Consider the following 18,977-nt stretch of genomic DNA (forward strand, 5'->3'; position numbering starts at 1 on the left):
GAACATGACACTTCCATTTGGTCACATGGCCACAACAAACTGGAAAGGAAACTGGGAAATAAGTTTTTATTCCAAACAACACCTTCCAGCTAAAAACTAGGAGTCTTGTTACTAAGGAAGAAGGGAAGATGGGATATTAGGAGATAACCTGCAGTCTCTAACACATAACCAAAATGTTGACTCATAAATGGTTCAACAGCAAATAAAGTATGGTACATTGAGACAATGAATTATTTATCTACTTATCTCTTATTGATCTATCTAGTTGCCCTTTCATATATGTTTTCTATCTATGTTGAAGTACCTTTTAGTTTCTAAAATAATAGAATCTTTAAATTGTCTTGTTCGTTTTTTAACTTCTGACTGTATTGCATTGTGATATGTAATGTGCTCTGTATGAAATGAATACTTTGGTATTTGTGTGACTGGATTGTGGTCGCTCTCTGATAATTATCTGTTTTCTTTAATTATTGGGAGCAGGATTCTCTATATGTCCATTATACCAAGCTTATTGTGTTGTTCAAAACATTTTATACTTCCTAATTATTTGTGGGCTTTCTATATCAGTTTCTGAGAGATGTGTGTTAAAAATACCCACCAGGGGGCTTCCCTGGTGGTGCAGTGGTTGAGAGTCCGCCTGCCGATCCAGGCGACACGGGTTCGTGCCCCGGTCCGGGAAGATCGCACATGCCGCGGAGCGGCTGGGCCCGTGAGCCATGGCCGCTGAGCCTGCGCGTCCGGAGCCTGTGCTCCGCAACGGGAGAGGCCACAACAGTGAGAGGCCCGCGTACCGCAAAAAAAAAAAAAAAAAAAACCATGACTGGGGAATTTAACAATTATTTTAGTATATATCACTATGTGTCTTTACATATTTTGAGGCTAGGGTTTGGGGTGCATGCAAGTTCAGGATTATTATATTTTCTTGGTAATTTTTTTTTATTAAATAACGGTCCTTTTTAGCTAATATTATTGCCGTAAATTCTGTTTCATCTAATATTGCTTTTCTACTTTTATTTTCGTATTTACGTGGACTATGTTTCCCATAATTTTACTTCAGATTTTGAGGTTCATTGTCTTTTATGCTTGCAAAGGGCATACATGTAGTATTTGTATTTCAATTCAGATGATTTCTGCTTTTTAACAGGTGAATTTAATATTTACATTTATTAGGATTGCTGATAGTTGGATTTATTTATACATCTCATTTTGTGTTTTCTATTTACTATATCTTTCTTCACTATTTTGGGGTTTTTTCTTTCTATTGGACTGATTGAGTTTGTTCCCTTTTTCCCCCTCCAGTGTTTTGGAAGATATATATTCTATTTCTTTCAGAGGTTATTACCCTTGAATTTTGAATATGTTGCACTTGACTTAAGAAAGACTGAAGTTCATCAATAGCTCTGATCTCTCTTCTCTGTTATCATTGTCTAGTTTATTAGTTTCACCTGTTTTTAAAGATCTCTCCAAATTAGCATTTATTATTAGGGCCATAGGGTATCCCACACATAGCACTTATCTGGAATTCAGAACCAATATGGAGAAAGAAGGAAGGAGAGAGGCAGGAATAAGAGATGGAAAATCAAAATACAGTATTAGCTTTATTTCAGATAAAGCGGATTGGAGAAAGTTATTTAAGATCTGTGGCCAGATGGGCTTGCTGATACTGTACTTCATTCCTGAATTAGATGGACTGAGGCCCCAATGGCACAGTGAAGCACCAGCAGGTTTCCCTAATAAGGCTGGTCATTCACCACCTGGACACAGGCAGCTTTCCTTCAGTGGGGCAGGCAGTTCTGAAGGAGAGAACAGCAGGGGCTCAGCCAAGCATCTTGCTTGGGTCTTCCTCCTAAACTCTCCAAACCTCCTGCTTTTGGGGAGGAATGGTTAAGGGAGCAGAGAGAAGTTGAGAGTGTTCTTATACTACTCCTTATGAAGATTGGAGCAGAATTTCTTTTCTATGGATGTATGAGTGGGAAGTAATTGTTCTTGTCAATAGTGTTTTCTATAGTCCCTGCTTAAGGCTGATTTCCCATGAAGCTAATGGTTCCGCTTCAGGGCCCTTAACTTGATAGATGCTCCCGAGGCCCTGATCCCAGGAGATAGCAGCAGCTCCAAGAAAGTTGAAGAAATGAAGTCCTGCTAGCCTGGAGGTTATTCTATTTGCCCTGGTGGTGGTCTTGGAGCTGCAGGAGGGGGGCAGGCATTGGGCACCATTCCCGGTGACAACCTACACTCTGTGGACCCCATGCAGCATCAGCATCTTCCCCAAGGAGAAGAATCTGACTGAGACACTGTTCCACTCTCAGCCTGAGGGCCATGTGACTTGGCTTTGTGGACACCTTGGCACATGCCACTGCTGAGAACTGCCCTGGCACAGTAGGGGGTGGGAGGGTTGCTGGGCGTGGTGAAACCCAGCCGACCTTGGTCAGCCTGCTGTGACAGTGGGATCAAAGGACTGGACTTATCTGACGACTCTCCGACCACTACTAATGAATGTGAAGCTAAAATAAACTTTTCTAAACTATGACTGATTTTTTTTTAAAGAACAAATTTTGACCAACTGTGTCAGAAGACTGGTTTATCTTTCTACTTCTTTGTATAGGTGATATTTAAAGGTAATTATCACATTAAGAGGTGAGCAAGGAGTATGCAGCCAAAAAACAGAAACCAAATTTCACTTACATAGAGGAAATGAAATTATAATAAAAATAATTAAAATTATTTTTTGAGGTTTTGCAACATTTAGCTAAAATTTAAATTTTTTTGTGTGATTTATATTTTTATTCCAAGGAAATACAAACCTTAGTACCTAATTTTCTATTAATAGTTTTTTTTTTTTTTTTTTTGCGGTATGCGGGCCTCTCACTGTTGCGGCCCCTCCCGTTGCGGAGCACAGGGTCCGGACGCGCAGGCCCAGCGGCCATGGCTCACGGGCCTAGCCGCTCCGCGGCATGTGGGATCCTCCCGGACCGGGGCACAAACCCGTGTCCCCTGCATCGGCAGGCGTACTCTCAACCACTGCGCCACTAGGGAAGCCCTCTATTAATACTTTGGTATTCTTTTCTTAAAAAGTGTTCCTTGAATTATGGAAACTTTAAGTCCCAGGAAACATGGATCCACCCCTGTTTTTTTTCAATTTTACAAAAATGTTTGCCAATTTTTTTTCTCCTTGTTTCCCACATCTTTTTTTCTGGGTAATTTTCCTTCTTAACTACGTACATCTTTTAGTAGTTCTTCTAGTGAAGGTCTGTTACGGCCAAACTTTTTGATAAAGTCATTATTTAGCCCTCAGTCATGAATTAAACTTAGCTGGGTAAAGAATTCTATTCAAGATTTTTTTTCCCCTTTCAGTACTTAGAGTTGTTATTTCATTTCTGGAGTTCGTCATTGTTGCAGAGAAATGTACTTTTTCCTCTGAGAAAAGGCAATCTGTCTTTTCTCCTTGAGTTTTCTTTCTGTCTTTTGTGCTCTTCAGTGTCACTCTCATCCATCATCTAGGTTTGAATTTGTTTTTATTTAACTTACAAGGGCTGGGGAGTACTCATGTCCTTTTTCAATCCTGGAAAGGTATGACTCTTTAGCATTCTATCTTTAAATTGTTTTTAACAAATACTGAGCAGATCCAAAACAATATCTTAAGATATGCGTAAAGTATAAAGAATATGGGAAAAATTTAAAAGAATAAGAGTACAACACTTAGGTGCACACCATCCAATGTGCGAAACGAACAAAAAGAGCATCACCATTATTCTTCAGTTCCCCTGTGCTCCCTCCCCCTGCCACACCACCTTTCCCCTCTCCCTTCAGAGGCTATTATCCTAAACTTAGTATTTATCATTTCTTTCTTTTCTTTGTAGTTCCACAATGAAAATATATTGTGATGCATGTTTTTAAACATTACATCAAGGAACTGATGCTATATATGTTATTCAATTTGTTTTTTCCACTCAAAATTGTGTTCCTGAGATTCTACTATGTCGTTGAGTATAACTGTAGTTTATTCCTAGTCATTACTGTATATCTCCCATGTTCTATCCATTCTACTGTTAATGGATATTGGCTTGTTTCTAGTTTTTTACTAGTAGGCATAATGCTACTTTAAGCATTTCATAAATGCCTCCTGGAAAAGGATAGTTTCTCTAGAGTTTACACCTAGGAGAGGAATTGCTAGGTCATAAAGTATGGGCATCTTCATAAAGCAAAATTGCTTTCCAAAGTGATTGTACTAATTTACACTCCCATCAGTGCTATATAAGAGATTGCCTTGTTCCACATCCCTGCCAATGCATGATAGTTTCAGACTTTCATATTTGCCAATTTTGTGAATATGTAATGGTACTTCATGGTAGAATTAACTTGTATTTTCCTGACTGGTGATGAGACTGAGTGACACTTTATATGTTTATTGGCCATTTATGCTTTCTTTTCCAAAAAAGGCTTGTGTAATTCTTTAGACCCTTTAAAAGTTGCTTTGCCTTTTTCGTATTGATTTGTAATAACTCTTTACATATTCAGGGTACTAATACCTTGACAGTTATATATTTAGCAACTATTTCCTCCCAGTCTGTGGCTGGTCACTTCATTCTCATTATGGTATCTTTTGATAAACTGATATTATTATTTTTAGTGTAGCTAATTTGTCAATTTTTCCTCTGTGGTTTTCATTTTTATTACTTGCTTAAAAAAATTAGATCATAAAAGTATTCTCCTATATTGAATTCTAAAATTTTTATAGTTTTATATTTCACACGTAGCTCATTAATTCACCTGGAGCTGATTTTTTTATATGATGTGATAAAGGGATGTAAATCCTAATTATCTTATGTATCTTATCAGTGTTTGTTTTTATTTGTATATGTTATTATCTCTCATCTCATTTGTTATGCAGAAGATACATTGTGGGATGCAGGAAAATGTATTCTGAGAGAAATTCATAGCCTTAATACTTAAAGTTTAAAAATTAGGTATCTGGGCTTCCCTGGTGGCGCAGTGGTTGAGAGTCCGCCTGCCAATGCAGGGCACACGGGTTCGTGCCCTGGTCTGGGAAGATCCCACATGCCGCGGAGCGGGTGGGCCTGTGAGCCATGGCTGCTGAGCCTGCGCATCCGGAGCCTGTGCTCTGCAACGAGAGAGGCCACAACAGTGAGAAGCCCGCGTACCGCAAAAAAAAAAAAAAAAATTAGGTATCTGTGTTTCCAAATTTGAAAGTCAAGAAAGCATAACAGAAAAAAACACAAAGGAAGTGGAATAAAAAACACTATAAAGAACAGAAACAAATTAAATAACTATCATATAAACAATATCAATTAAACAGAAATCATATTAAGTAACAGAGAGGCGCAACAAAGCCAAAATATTGTTTTTTGAAAAGACTAACAAAATAAACTAAGCTGTGACTACTCAAGAAGAAAAGAAAAGGCACAGATAAATGTCATTAGATTCTACAATGAGATATCACCTCACCTTATGCCTTTCAGAATGGTTATCATCAAAAAGATCACAAATAACAAATATCGGTGAGGTTGTGAAGAAAAGGGAATCCTAATGCACTGTTGGTGGGAATGTAAATGTGTGTAGCCACTATGGAAAACAGTATGGAGGTTCCTCAAAAAAGCTAAAAATAGAACTACCGTATGATCCAGCAATTCCACTCCTGGGTACATATCCAAAGAAAAAGAAAACACTAATTTGAAAAGATACATGCACCCCAGTATTCATAGCAGCATTATTTACAATAGTAAAGAGTTACGGAAGCAACCTAAGTGTCCATCAATAGATGAATGGGTAAAGACACGATATATGTATACAATGGACTACTCAGTCATAAAAGAGAATAAAATTCTTCCATTTGCAACAATGTGGATGGACCTAGAGAGTATTATGCTTAGTGAAATAAGTCAGAGAAATACAAATACTGTATGTTATCACTTACATGTGAAATCTAAAAAATAAAATGAATGTATATAACAAAACAGAAACAGACTCACAGATATAGAGAACAAGCTAGTGGTTACCAGTGGAGAGAGGGATGGGAGGAGAGGCAAGTTAGGGGTATGACGTCAAGAAGTACAAACTATTATGCAGAAAATAGATAAGCAACAAGGATATATCATACAGCACAGAGAAATATAGCCGTTATTTTGTAATTATTTTAAATGGAGTATAATCTATAAAAATATTGAATCTCTATATTGTACACCTGAAAATAATATATTATAAATGAACTGTACTTCATTAAAAATCATTAAATTGATAACATCATAAATTCAGATGTAACAAATTTAAAAGATAAGGAAATGCTTTTAATTAACTTTATTGCTAATAAAATTGAAAATTTAGAAGAAAACATGCAAATTTCCAGGAAAAAAATGTATATTAATTTTGCATCTATCTTGCTAAACTCTCTTAGTAATTTTAATAATTTCTGTGTGGATAATTCTGGGTTTTTTACATAAAACAATCATACAACATGTAAATTGTAACAGTATTTTTCTTCTCCCACTATCTCTTTGAATGTCTCTACAACTTTTTCTCTGGAATGCCTCTTAGAAGTATATTGAAACTTCTCATTCTATCTTCCATGTCTCATAACCTCTCTTTATATTTCCATCTTGTTATCTCTGTGTTGCATTATGGGTGATTTATTCAGATCTATTTTTCAGTTGACTATTTTACATGATTATTCATTGAGTTTTTAATTTGAATGAACTAATCTTTTATTTCCAGGAGTCCAATTTTGTTCTGTTTCAAATCTGCTTATTCTCTGCTCATATTGTTCCTTTGTTTCATTATTTCAATTCCTTCTTTTACTTGTTTAATCATTTTAAACATAGCAATGTTTATAGTCCCTTTCAGAGTGTTCAATTTTCTGTGGTTCTTTGGGTACTAATTTTGTTAATTATTGAGACTTTTGATTGATCCTCATTTCCTCATATGGTTTATAATTTTATATTGTGAGCTCATCTTAAGCAGTGATGGTTCTTCTGTGTGAGTCCTACATATCCCAAATTATGGATTTGCCCCCTGTAATGAGGATTTACATTTGGTTCCTGGAGTTTTCGTGGACCAAATTTGTGGGGGGTTTCCCAACTTTTTCATTAATCAGCTGAGAATTTTCATGCTGTAAGACCAGAATAAAATTAGATCCTACACTCAGGCTTGGGGTTTTAATTTCTTAGATGTTTCTTTTTCATTCATACTCACACTTGAATAGTACAAGATTCCTTGCTCTTTTTCCTTGCTGGAGTTCTTTTTAGTGCCATTTTAATGGACTAAGCAACTTTGCAAGAGCCTGTCCTTAATTCAGACTTTTAATTCCAGATATTCATCTTAAGTGGACCCAAGGCCATGTCTCTTGTCTCCATGTGAGGTTTATACTCCAACTCCATTCTCTAGGTGCTGGTTCTATCAGTCCAACCTTACAGCTTGAGCTACTAGAGGATTTTCCTTTCTTCCTTCCTGGCCCAATTATCTACTTTTAGAAACACAATTTATTTGTTTATCAGTAATTTATTGTATTGATTATATTTACCCCAAATATCTATGTGTTTATTACAGGAGTGTGTCTGCATCAGTCCCTCAGGTTGCTGAACCAGAAGTAGAAAAAAAGGCTTGATTTACACCCAAATTTACATCATATTTAAATAAATAGTCTCTGTTGAATGGGATTACAGGTGATTTTGATCTTCTATTAAAGTCTTTTATTGTCTAGACTTTATACAATGACTATGCAATAGTTTTATTAGTTGAAAATATTATTAAATGATTTCAATTTTGAAAAGAAAGTTTAATGAAAGCTAGATTAGGGTATCATATTACTGTATAGTTCATAAATTATTTTGCTCTTTATGTGAAGCAGGGAGAGAAGTCACACAAAATTCTAAAATTATATTATGTTTGACTTCAGAATACATTACAAATGAAACATCACTATTTCAGGCTAAATGAGGAAAATGAATCTAAGTTAGTCTAAAGCTTGAATATTTTTAATGCTTTTTAAATTTATTCAAGTAAATGCAATAAATGGAACAAGAAATGGTGTTATTAGGAAAGGTTCTATGTTTTATAACAAACAAATACTAGTTGTTTTATGCTTTTAAGTAGAAAAATATTTCCCATTCCCATCTCTACTCCTCAATCCTTGTATTTGCTAGTTTCCATTAAAGTCATGTATCCTTGAGGTTGTTGGACTGATAACTTTTTAAATGCCTATAGTTTCAATTTCCTAATGATATTTTTGTATGTTTGTTTCTGGGTATATCTGGGGATGTGGGATGTGTCCCAGGGTGTGAGGGCATGTACGTATGTTTGAGGGAGACTGTTGGGGGTGTCTGTGCCTGATGATTTTTAAGATCCCTTACTCTTTCAATGAATACACTTACTTTTAACCTTGTCCCTATTCAAGTGATCTCTAATTCTAAGTTATTGAGGCTCAAATAATGTTTTTCTCTAAATTATTTTCCAATATGTATGTACAGAAATTGTCTTAATTCAAGGGCTTTTAAAAACCTAAATCCTAAAGGAGTGGAAAATATAAAATATCCTCCACAGATGGCTTATCAACACATCACACAGTATAATATCTGAACATTTTGTTCACGGCCCCTGCTTCCTTCAGAAAGCCTTTACAAAGAATTTTATTAAAACAAATTCTGTATAGAACAAAAGATTGCCAGTATAACAAAATGTGTTAGACAGTTTCTCTCAACAGACTTTCAATGGAATATAAACCTCTAGATGTTATAGCTTTCCTAAGACCTTAGAAAAATTTTAAAGTTTTCTTAGAGAAGGAAAGAAAAAAGAAGGAAGAGAGGAAGCAAGGAAGGAATGAAGGGGGGGGAGGAAGAGAACGATAAAAACCTAATAAAGTTTTACCAAATATAAATATATTTGTTTATAAATGTAGCATTTCCCATTCCAAATTATTGGTGGTCCTGAGCTAGAAGAAGTAAGGAAAATGGTTCCTATGTTGCGGGTTAGGTGTGCATGGAAGGGCTAACTACGGGAGACTAGAACAGCTAGGCAATGTCTATTGTGACCCATCTGTCAAGTTGGATAGAAACTACAGAACCAAATTCAGCCCAGGAAACTGGGAGAGGTGCAGCAGTTCAGGCTTCCCCTAGGTCCGGAGAGCATGGCCACTGGCCATAGGACTTCCCTAACTAGCTAAACTAGCTGAAGACTCCTCCAGTTTAGCGTCAGACATACCTGTGTCCAATCCCAGATTCTCCCTTTACTGGTTTCATGAGTTTAAGCAAGTTATTTTACTTCACCTTTTTTTTCAGGATCCTTATCCATGTACCTACGTCCTAGGATCTTCATGAAGATCAAAGGAGATGATGCCTGTGGAGCCCTTTGTACCATGCCCTGTCACACAGCAAGCACTCATTGTCACTGTTTGTACAGTTACTCTAGTACTTCTGGTAAGCAGTAGGTGTCAGGGAGTGTTCAGTAAGGAGAAAGCTGATATTTCGCAATCCAGGCAGTCAGACAGCATCAGATACAGTTGTCGACGGATACCAAGCCCACAGCCATGAGCCAAGAGTGAAGGGATCAGACTTCAGTGCCAAGGGAAGATGGAAGGATAAAACTGCCATAGTGGTAGGGGTAAAGCAGAGCTCCCAGCTCAGGATAGAATAACAGGCAGGATTCAATGGCTGGGACCCAATCCCAGGAAACAAGACAAGGATGTGGTTAGCAAAACTGATGGACGAAATGAAGACTGATCTCAGCTACAAAGCACAGCATAGCCCTGGAGGACCAGGATTAAAGGGGAATGGATGTCCAGTCTAAAAGTTCTGTCCATAGCTTTTGAAACCTGCCATACCCATCACCCTGCCCCAATTAGCTAATGACTGGTCCTTGAGCCAGAGGGGGCTATACCTGCTGGAGAAGATTAATGGAATTTTTTCAGCTTTATTATTTTTTATTGGCTTGCTTTTGTTTATTTGTTTTTATTGGAGTATAGCTGCTTTACAATGTTGTGTTTCTACTGTACAGCAAAGTGAATCAGCTATACATATACATATAATCCCCTCTTTTTTGGATTTCTTTCCCATTTAGGTCACCACACAGCACTTTTTCAGCTTTAGTTTTACTTATTTGTGAACATATATTTATGATTTGGAAGTCAAAACTGTATAGAAAGGTACACACAGGAAGTCTAACTTCCACTGTCTTCTCCATTCCATTCTCTTCCACCCCCTACAGATAACTACCCCCTACAGATAACCAACCCCTACAGATAGTTATCCTTTCAGTGTTTCTTTTTATAAATATAAACAAATATGTGTACATATTCTTACTCTCCTTGCCTGTTACACAAAAGGTAGCACACTGTATAACCTTGGGGTTTTTTTTGTTTTTTTGTTTTTTGTTTTTTGCGGTACGTGGGCCTCTCACTGCTGTGGCCTCTCCCGTTGTGGAGCACAGGTTCCGGACCCGCAGGCTCAGCAGCCATGGCTTACGGGCCCAGCCGCTCCGCGGCATGTGGGATCTTCCCGGACCTGGGCACGAACCCGCGACCCCTGCATCGGCAGGCAGACTCTCAACCACTGTGCCACCAGGGAAGCCCGACCTTGGGTTTTTTTACTTAACAAAATACCTTGTAGACTTCTCCACACTGGAAGATGGAAAACTTTGTTCTATTTTATGGCTGCATAGTACTCCACGGTGTGGATGCACCATAGTTATTTTGAACAAATTTCTTATCATTGCTGAGTACTTGGGTTATTTCTAATCTTTTGCTGTTAGAAACAATGTCACAAGGCATGATGCTGGCTATATGTTATTTTGTACTTTTACAAGGTATCAATAGGATAGCTGCTTAGAAGTGCAGTGGCTGCTCAAAGGTAAGTTCATTGATAATTTTGCTCATTATTACCAAGTCTTTCCAAAAGAACTGTTCCATTTTTCACTAATACTGGCAATATATGAGAATTCCTGTTCCTCCACAGCCTCAACAACACATTATGTTGTCAAACTTTTAGACTGTTGCCAAGCTGGTGGGAAGATTGTAATTTTGGAGTCTAATGAAAGGTGAATTGTACTTTCATAAAAGCCACAGTAAGTAATGGTTTATTATTTGGAGTGGTCCTTCTTCTTTCCTTCTTCTCCTTTTTCCTTTAAATGCCATAGACCCAAATATTTTGTGTTTAGTTATGTGGGCTTAGTTATGTATTCCAAAACCTGAAGTGTTCTGTCTATGATGAATTAGACTGGCTGGCATAGGTGAGAAAGATGAAGAATTTAAAATCCTGACTGGGGAATTCCCTGGTGGTCCAGTGGTTGGGACTCCGTGCTTTCACTGCTGAGGGTGTGGGTTCAATCCCTGCTCAGGGAACTAAGATCCCGAAAGCTGCACAGCACGGAAAAACAGAACAAAACTCCTGACTGACGTCTGGGTCCTGAACAGCACGTGAACTTCTCCCTCCCCTTGGGTCATCCTAGCTCCTGGCCACCCTCCCGCCGCTGCACACCAATACGAGCTAGGTCCCCCCAACACTGGGCTGACCTCCCAGCCTTGGCGGAGTGGCATCTCTGCGCACATTCTCTCACAGCCTGCAGCCCTCTGGCTACCGCCTCACACATACTAGTACCTGTGGCACGTAGGAGGCAGTGGGAAGAATTCTGGAAGCCTTGCATGCAGTACAATTAGCAGACTAAGAACAAGAATAACCTTGAGAGTTGTGACACAGAGGCCTCAGCCAGGGTGACAGGTTTGTGGAGGAGCACATGTTATTTCCAATACGTTTTATTTTCAGTGAGTGTGGGTCTGGAAAGATACATCTTTTTCTACCTTGTATTTTTCTAATTTGGACTCTAGGCATTAAAAATGGCTTTGAGCAGGCCTAAGGGATTTTATGGGGACACTCTTGGTGCCCAGGGCTGGAAGAACAGATGCCAACAGAGGGTCCTGGGTGTGCTGGCACACCTGCCTCTCCGTCCTGGAGGAGATGCTCCCACTTCTGCAAGGCCCCTGCTGCCAAATGCGGGGCCACCTTCACTGGGGAATTTTCATACGGAGGCTGCCAGAAGCCAAATTAACACTCTCCTGAGACTGCGAAACAGATCAGTATATTTCCCCCCAAACTCTGGAACGTAAAACTATTCAAAACAAAGAAATAAAATCAGATTCTGCCAGAATAATACAAGGCCAAGACTGCACATCATATCATAGCTAGCATCTTATACTGGGACGAAAAAAATTAGAAGTTAAACCAAAGTATCTGGAAAACACATCTCCACTCAGCTATGATTAGCCTAGTTTTAGATCAGTCATGCTAATAATTTTATTTTTTGTAGTACAAAGAAATATCTAGTATCTGTATCTAATAATTGTAATAATCTTGAGCTCTTTGGAATTATACTGTCAAAGATTTTGCAACAGTGTATTTTAGTTATAGAACCTTTAAAAAAAATGCTAAGTCTATAGGTGGCCAAAAAGTCTTTTTTCATGCTAGTTAGAAGTTATATGTATGGTCCTCTCCACGAAAATCTTTTTTCCCCCATGTTCTTCCAGATATCTCCTCCGACACTGCCGACTGAAAATTATTGAAACATCCATGATAGCTGTTCCTCAGTCTTTGACTCTTGTTACATGAAGTGGGGAATTTTTCTTTCATATTGTCCCAAGGCAAAACTCCCCATTTGTTAAGTAACTTCCCCATGCTGTGGGAAGTTCTCCAGCTCCAGGAGAGAATGCTGATGCTGTGTCTTGGTGCAGGAGGGAGGTTGTCTCACTTTCTCTTTCCTGCACCAACCACCATGAAGTGCATCTGGATGAGCAGAGTGGCTGGCACTTGTCTTGCCATAATATGGTTCTACTGGGTGATCTTCTGAAATTGCTGCCCATATCCTGACATGGGAAGGATTCTGCTTAATTTCCTTAGAATAATGAATTGATTACTAAGGATACATTCTCATGTGTAGGGACTTTGTGACTGTTCAGGAAGTGTCAGAGGAGCTCAGGTATATCAGTCACACTGGTACCATACTGAGGGAGGAGGTGATGTTGCCCTCTTATCACACTGACAGGTTGCAGAGGTCATTCATTCATTCAACAAACACTAATGGAAGACCAGGTCCTACATTAGACCCTGGATATTAAAAAAAAAATGTGGGGTGCCTTCCTGGAGTACTCAGTCTAGGGGTGGAGATGTAAAAATTCACAAAAATTTACAGTATAATATAATAAGGGCCAAAACAGTGATGTCCACAGCTGGTTTCATAGCTCACAGGTGACTATTCCACTAGGTGTGTGGGAACTGTGATCAGGAAGACTTCACAATGGGAGTGACATTTGGGCTGAACTTTGGAAGACCAAAGCTCTTGACCAAGCAACGGGAAAGAGAATAGAAAGTAGCAAATGTAATGGCATAGAGGTGTGAGAGAGTCTGGTGGGGCAAGTGATTACAAATGCAATCCATCAGGGACAGCGTCTCAGAGCAGGTGAGCAGTGAGCCAGACTCTGGAGGAAGTGGCTGGACATCCAGAGGAATTAAGTGCACAGAGAGAGGAATCAGCAAAAGTGTATCAGGGCAGACAGGGTGCCATCTTGGCCAGGGCAGGGCTGTCCCCGGGTCACCGTTCCCTGAGCTTCTCCCATCCCTCTGGCTTTGATACCAGTGTTCTTCTGTAGTGGAGCTGGTTCACTGTGCTTCCTTATCTCCTCCAAAGTAAAAGTGTTCCACATCATCCGCTGTCCTCTCTAGCCACAGAATCATGGAATGATCTTTGGCCTGGAAACACACCCCCATTCTGCCTCTCCCCATCAGTGCCCACCTCGATCTGCCAAAGGTCAACCGTAACACAGCAATGACAAATCCTGGGATTCCAGCCTTAGGAAATGCTTGACGATCCGCAAGCCTGAGCTCTTAGGATGGAAAGCAAAACTTCTTCAATATTTAGATATGCTTTCCTTTTCATACTTTCAGCCCATTAATACGTTACACTGTTTCTGAGGGTAACGGAATTCTCCAGTAAACAGAATTTGTCCCTCTGCCATTTCAGCCTCCCATTCGCCGCAGTCACTCCTCTTCCTCTCACCTTCTCTCTTGTACCCACATCCTGCTTCTCATCCCGTCTTCTGCATCAAAGCAGGCCTTCAGGCATAGATCCGGAGTATATTCACCATAAGGTGTAAATGACTGATAGATAGAAGCTTAAGGTATTCCTCGTTATAAGCATAGTTGTATTTTGACAGGGCTCAAAGCCTTTAGAGAAAGGAACAAATCCATAAAGATTTAATGGAGAAATTTTAATTAGGCAACAGGAGGAACGTTTGGGGTTGCGTGGAGTATACCTGGTTTTCCTGAAATCACATGCCAGACAACTGTTCTATTTAGAAATTAAAATACATATACACACACATACCCTACTTACCTGTTTAATTCCAGGTAATATGTTAAATGCTTTACAAATACTCTCTCATTTAATTCTTGCACCCCAAATCCTGCAAAGTAGACATTTAGTGTTTCACGTACATTCTGCTGCACAACAAGGTTAAGTAAATTGCCAAACATGCAGAGCCCATAAATGAGGAACTGGGATGTGAATCCAGCTTCTTTCTACAGATCAGGAAGCCCCTCGAGGTAACACTCTTTTCATGTGGTGGGAAGCAGTCTTCCTGCTTGCCTCCTGGGGGTTGCTGAGTTAATGAACATATAGAGCTTTAAAAATCTTTTCCAATAAGTCATCTTAAAAAGCACCCTTAATCATCTTTGTTTTTCTCTGAACTCCCCAGACTTTGTGTATGTCATCCTCATAATGATGTGCCCCTATAAAACATAGTGGCCTGTTCTATTTTCATTTTTCAGCCTGTGCAGGATATAAAAAATAAACAGCATATGGTGAAAAGTTCATGTGATTAAAAAAAAATAACTTCACTTAAAATAATCCACAGGCTTTTCTACATGGGTTCTTGGTTTGGTTTCAAAAACCACAGGAGTTTTACTATGCTTTAGAAAAGGGTGAATATTTGCATTGTTTCTATTGGGGTCAGTGGAAAGCCAATCTCATAGAATCGGCACTAATAATCATGTTGTTTATAAACAAGTGCCACGCTAAACTAGTACAGACCAAGACTACTGTGATGTGCTCCAGCATTAAACACACTCAATGCAACACTGTAACTCTCTCTCCAGTTATAAATCTCACGCCAACACAATGCTTCTTTAGCCAACAAGAATAATGAAGTCTTACCTAGAGAATAAGATGGGACATCAGACAAATAGGTAGACCTGACCTTTTAAGAAGAACTTCCTATACCTTGAGGCAAATAAAAAATAAATTTAAGAATCCTGTCTTTATTTTAAAAGTGTAACTACATAAAAAGTCATTGTTGCTTAAACTACATCAGTTCTCAGCACTGAAAGAAACAAGTAACTTAAAAATGCAGGTAAATAATTTTATTGGCACATTTGTGTTCAGCCACAAAGTTCTCTCAGCAATTAAGTGCAGAGCCCACTGTGGGTCCAGGATTGTTCTGAGCATTGTGGAAAATGGAAGAGATCCTGAAGCTAGGGACGTTATCCTTCAGGAATTGATGATCCAGCTACAGAGATGTTAGGTCCTTAATAAAATAAAGAAGAGTATCAAACACTTCCCTTGTGCCAGGCACTGTGCTCAGAGATCTGCAGGGATTATTTCATCTAATCCTCAGAAGCCCAGAGAAGTAGATACTATTATTTGACACAGGAGGAAATCAAGGCTTAAGAGGTTAACTGAACTCTCAAAGAGTTGTAAGAATTATATGAGAAACCATAATGCACTATATCAGTTCGGTGTAGATTTTGTTTCCTACTGAAAAAAAAAAGAAAAGAAAAAAACCCCAAACAAAACAAAGCAAAATAAATCAGTAGCTTAAACAGAGGTTTATTTTTCTCTCTCATAAACCAAGTCCGGAGGCAGACAGTAACTAAACCAGCACCACAGCTCTCCTTCAACACAGGGACACACCTACCTCCAAGGCATCTGGGAAATGTGCAGACATTTTTTTCTTACAAGTGGTCATGTGCCCTGTTAAAAAGTGGGGCTTCTCTTACTACAGGTGAGGAGAACAGATATTAGGTTAGGCAACTTGCATCTCTGCCACATGTTTGCAGAGTGCTGGGCACAGGACAGACACAACAAAGGTTAAGTGATAATAATTATAAAACTCAAAGCAGCCCGGAAGTGGCTTGGTTTATTGATTAAGTACAACTATGTCTGCCCGAGGTTTTCCCTTTTCCAGACTCCTGCCCTATCCCTAAATAGGCATGTGAGTGAGAGGAAGGGAGTGCGTGCTGGGTGCTCCAAACGCTGCCTCCTGGGAGCACCGACTCCCAGGCCTGGCCTCTCCATTTCCTCCTCCAGACATTAGAGGTGGTTTGCCCCAACGTTTGCACCTGTGGAAAGGTGGCAGAAAGCCAGGTCATGACACAAAATAAGGACAATGCCCACGCCTGGGCATTTCCCAACCTGGGCTCCTGCTTTCTTCCCATGCCCACTTTCAGGGACTGCAAATGACAGCTCTGCCCTCTCGCAAATGCAGAAGGAGCAGGGCAGTCACACTGCATTAACTCCAGGGGACAAGCAGCCACACTGGACAGAGATGTCCTTTAGATCAGTGACAACAAGCATGGCATTCCTTGGTGCTGTGCAAACAGGAGGCTCTGGGAAGGGGGCAAATTGTAACTTATGGGTTGAGTGTCAACTCATTTGGTTTATTGGTTTCAAAGAGTTTTCCATGGATCATCTCAATCTCACAGATTCCTAGGTAAGAGAGAAGGCTCTCACATCGCAAAATATTTGCACCGTGTGGATCTGAGGAGTTTCCCTCAGTCTCTTAAAACTTCTAAGTTGTTTTTAGGTTTAAGATTCTATGACGGACAGAGCTGGCTTATCATAACGGTTGGGGTGTGGTACAGAGAAAACTGGGTAGGATCGATGGATAGGGTGAAGTGGACAGGATGGTAGGGATAAAAGCTGGAGTTTCCAGCTGTTTCATCATTGGTTTGGACCAGGAAGGGGGGTATGGAAAAGGAAGTGAGAGGTAGGAACTTGATCCTTCTATTTGCTCACCCCCATATCCAATCTATTACCAAGTTCTATGTTATTTCCTTGCCCTCCCTGCCATGGAGGGCCACTGCAAGCACGCACGATGATTTGTGCAAATTAGAAAAAGACACCCCATCCTCCAGCAGACTCAGTCCTGTGCCAGGACTCAATGGGCAGCAAGTAAGGCTCTGGCTGAACTGCAACCCCCATTCACATCCTTGGTTGGAAGCCCTCGCTCAGTGAAGAATCCGCAGATTCTTAAGTGGTGGACTCAAGTGGTGGACTCTTTAGTGGTGGAATCAGTTCACTTACCTCCATCCCCGTGGTCCCTCCTGCCTCCTTCCTGGCTCCATCATCTCTCATCTCTCACGTGGATGATGCTCCGTCATGACAGGTAACTGGGGGAGGGTGTACAGAGGGTCTCAAATTCAGGCTTGGTGTGGTTGCCAAGTAAGGTTATTCATACAAGGACTAAACGAAAAGGTGTTCATCCTATTACTTGTTTTTAGACTTGTGATCGCTTTAACAGACCACCCAGCCTGTGGGGCACGACACTGTAACTTAAACATAAATGAATCTTAGTTATTCTGTGAAAAACACACTTGTATCACCTTCTATTTTTGAGGCCGAGTATGTTTTAAAGAAACCCGTGAACATTCAAATAGACTCATCTTACGATGCTTTTATTATCCCTTAGTATCGCAGAGTACCAGGAGGCTCCCCGCACGAGCGCGCCCGGCCGGGGCCGAGCCGCGGGAGCCTGGACTCCCGGGCCCGGCCCCACGCTCACGCCCAGCCGCCCTGGCCCCGCCTCTCTTCCCAGCAGCCCGTGGATCCCGTGACCACCCAGGGCCCCGGCTCGGCCCCCGGCTCGGACGCTGCAGCTTCCTCGCGTGGCTCTCGAAGCGCGAGCCCAGCGCGGGGGACCCTCCTCCGCGGCCGCGGCGGCGCTCCTGCCCCTCTCCGCCCCCAGCCCCGCTGGCCTCCTGCTGTCTGCGACGCTCTTTCCCTTCCTTCCCGGGTTCATTTCTCCTCACTTTTCGGTTGTCAGTCCCAGCCACGTTTCCTCCGGGAAGGCTTCCCTCGGGCCCCAGGCTACGTCAGCTTCTTCGTTTATTTCCCTCATAGAACCCTGGCATCTTTCCTTCCGAGCACGTTATCTCTGTGCAATTTGACACTTATTAGTGGGATCATTTGATTAATGTCGAGCTGGTAGACGGTGCAGGAAGTTCCTTACACCCCCTCCCCCCCCCGCCCCCCTCAGCGTAGTGCCGCAGAGCCTAGCACAGGGCTGGTGCAGAGTTAGGCAGGGCTCGGCAATGATTTGCTGGATGGATGGATGAATGAATGAATGAATGGGGTTGAGCCAAGAAGCTACCTTCTCAGCAGCTCCTTGTGGGTTTTGCTTTGGGAGGGAAACCTATATCCCACATGGTCCTTGAGAAAGCAGGTCACAGCACCACAGAGAGATGTACAGCTTGAGAGGAGACGTCTGAGGGTCAGAGAAGGGGCCAGGTATAGGCCCCTGAATTTTAAGTCCTATAGTAACATACTACAATGTGGACATTTCCTTTAAGTAAGGGAGAGAAAAAAATATTTATGCTTAACCACTTGGGCATTTCTAGAGGAATGCATTGATAAGCAAATTCCCCAATGAAATTATATCATTTGGTATAACAGCAGCATATCACCAAGCCCTTTGGCCCTTAGAACAATCAGATGACTGTCAGTAATTTGCCCTTAAAGATGCTTACTGATTCCCTTAATGAATTAGGGACAAAGCAATCGAAGATAAGGAGGGTGAAATAAATATCTCGAATGCACTACATTAATGCACATGAGGTATTGTTTGGAATTTATTGTGCTTGATAAGTAGTTTTATTTTAGAAGGTTATATGTACTATGAAGCAATTAATCACATATGACAAAGACGCAGAAGG

General features: G+C 40.6%; 2 long non-coding RNA genes across 2 annotated transcripts in view; one reads left to right on the plus strand and one right to left on the minus strand.

Moving 5' to 3' along the window:
* LOC117314519 (uncharacterized) overlaps nt 1-12,842 on the plus strand; it is a 37,239-nt gene extending 24,397 nt beyond the window's left edge. Inside the window, exon 3 of the long non-coding RNA XR_004529311.2 lies at nt 1-12,842. This exon is cut by the window's left edge and continues 14,222 nt beyond it. This is a non-coding gene — a long non-coding RNA (uncharacterized lncRNA).
* LOC117314520 (uncharacterized) lies at nt 12,811-18,251 on the minus strand. The gene is made up of 3 exons (XR_012324960.1): nt 17,649-18,251; nt 17,350-17,435; nt 12,811-16,385 (listed from the first exon to the last, which is right to left on the minus strand). It is a non-coding gene; the product is annotated as an uncharacterized lncRNA (long non-coding RNA).
* Nucleotides 18,252-18,977: the final 726 nt, after the last annotated feature.

This window comes from Tursiops truncatus, chromosome 12 (assembly GCF_011762595.2).
Source record: "Tursiops truncatus isolate mTurTru1 chromosome 12, mTurTru1.mat.Y, whole genome shotgun sequence".
NCBI classification, from domain to species: Eukaryota; Metazoa; Chordata; class Mammalia; order Artiodactyla; family Delphinidae; genus Tursiops; species Tursiops truncatus.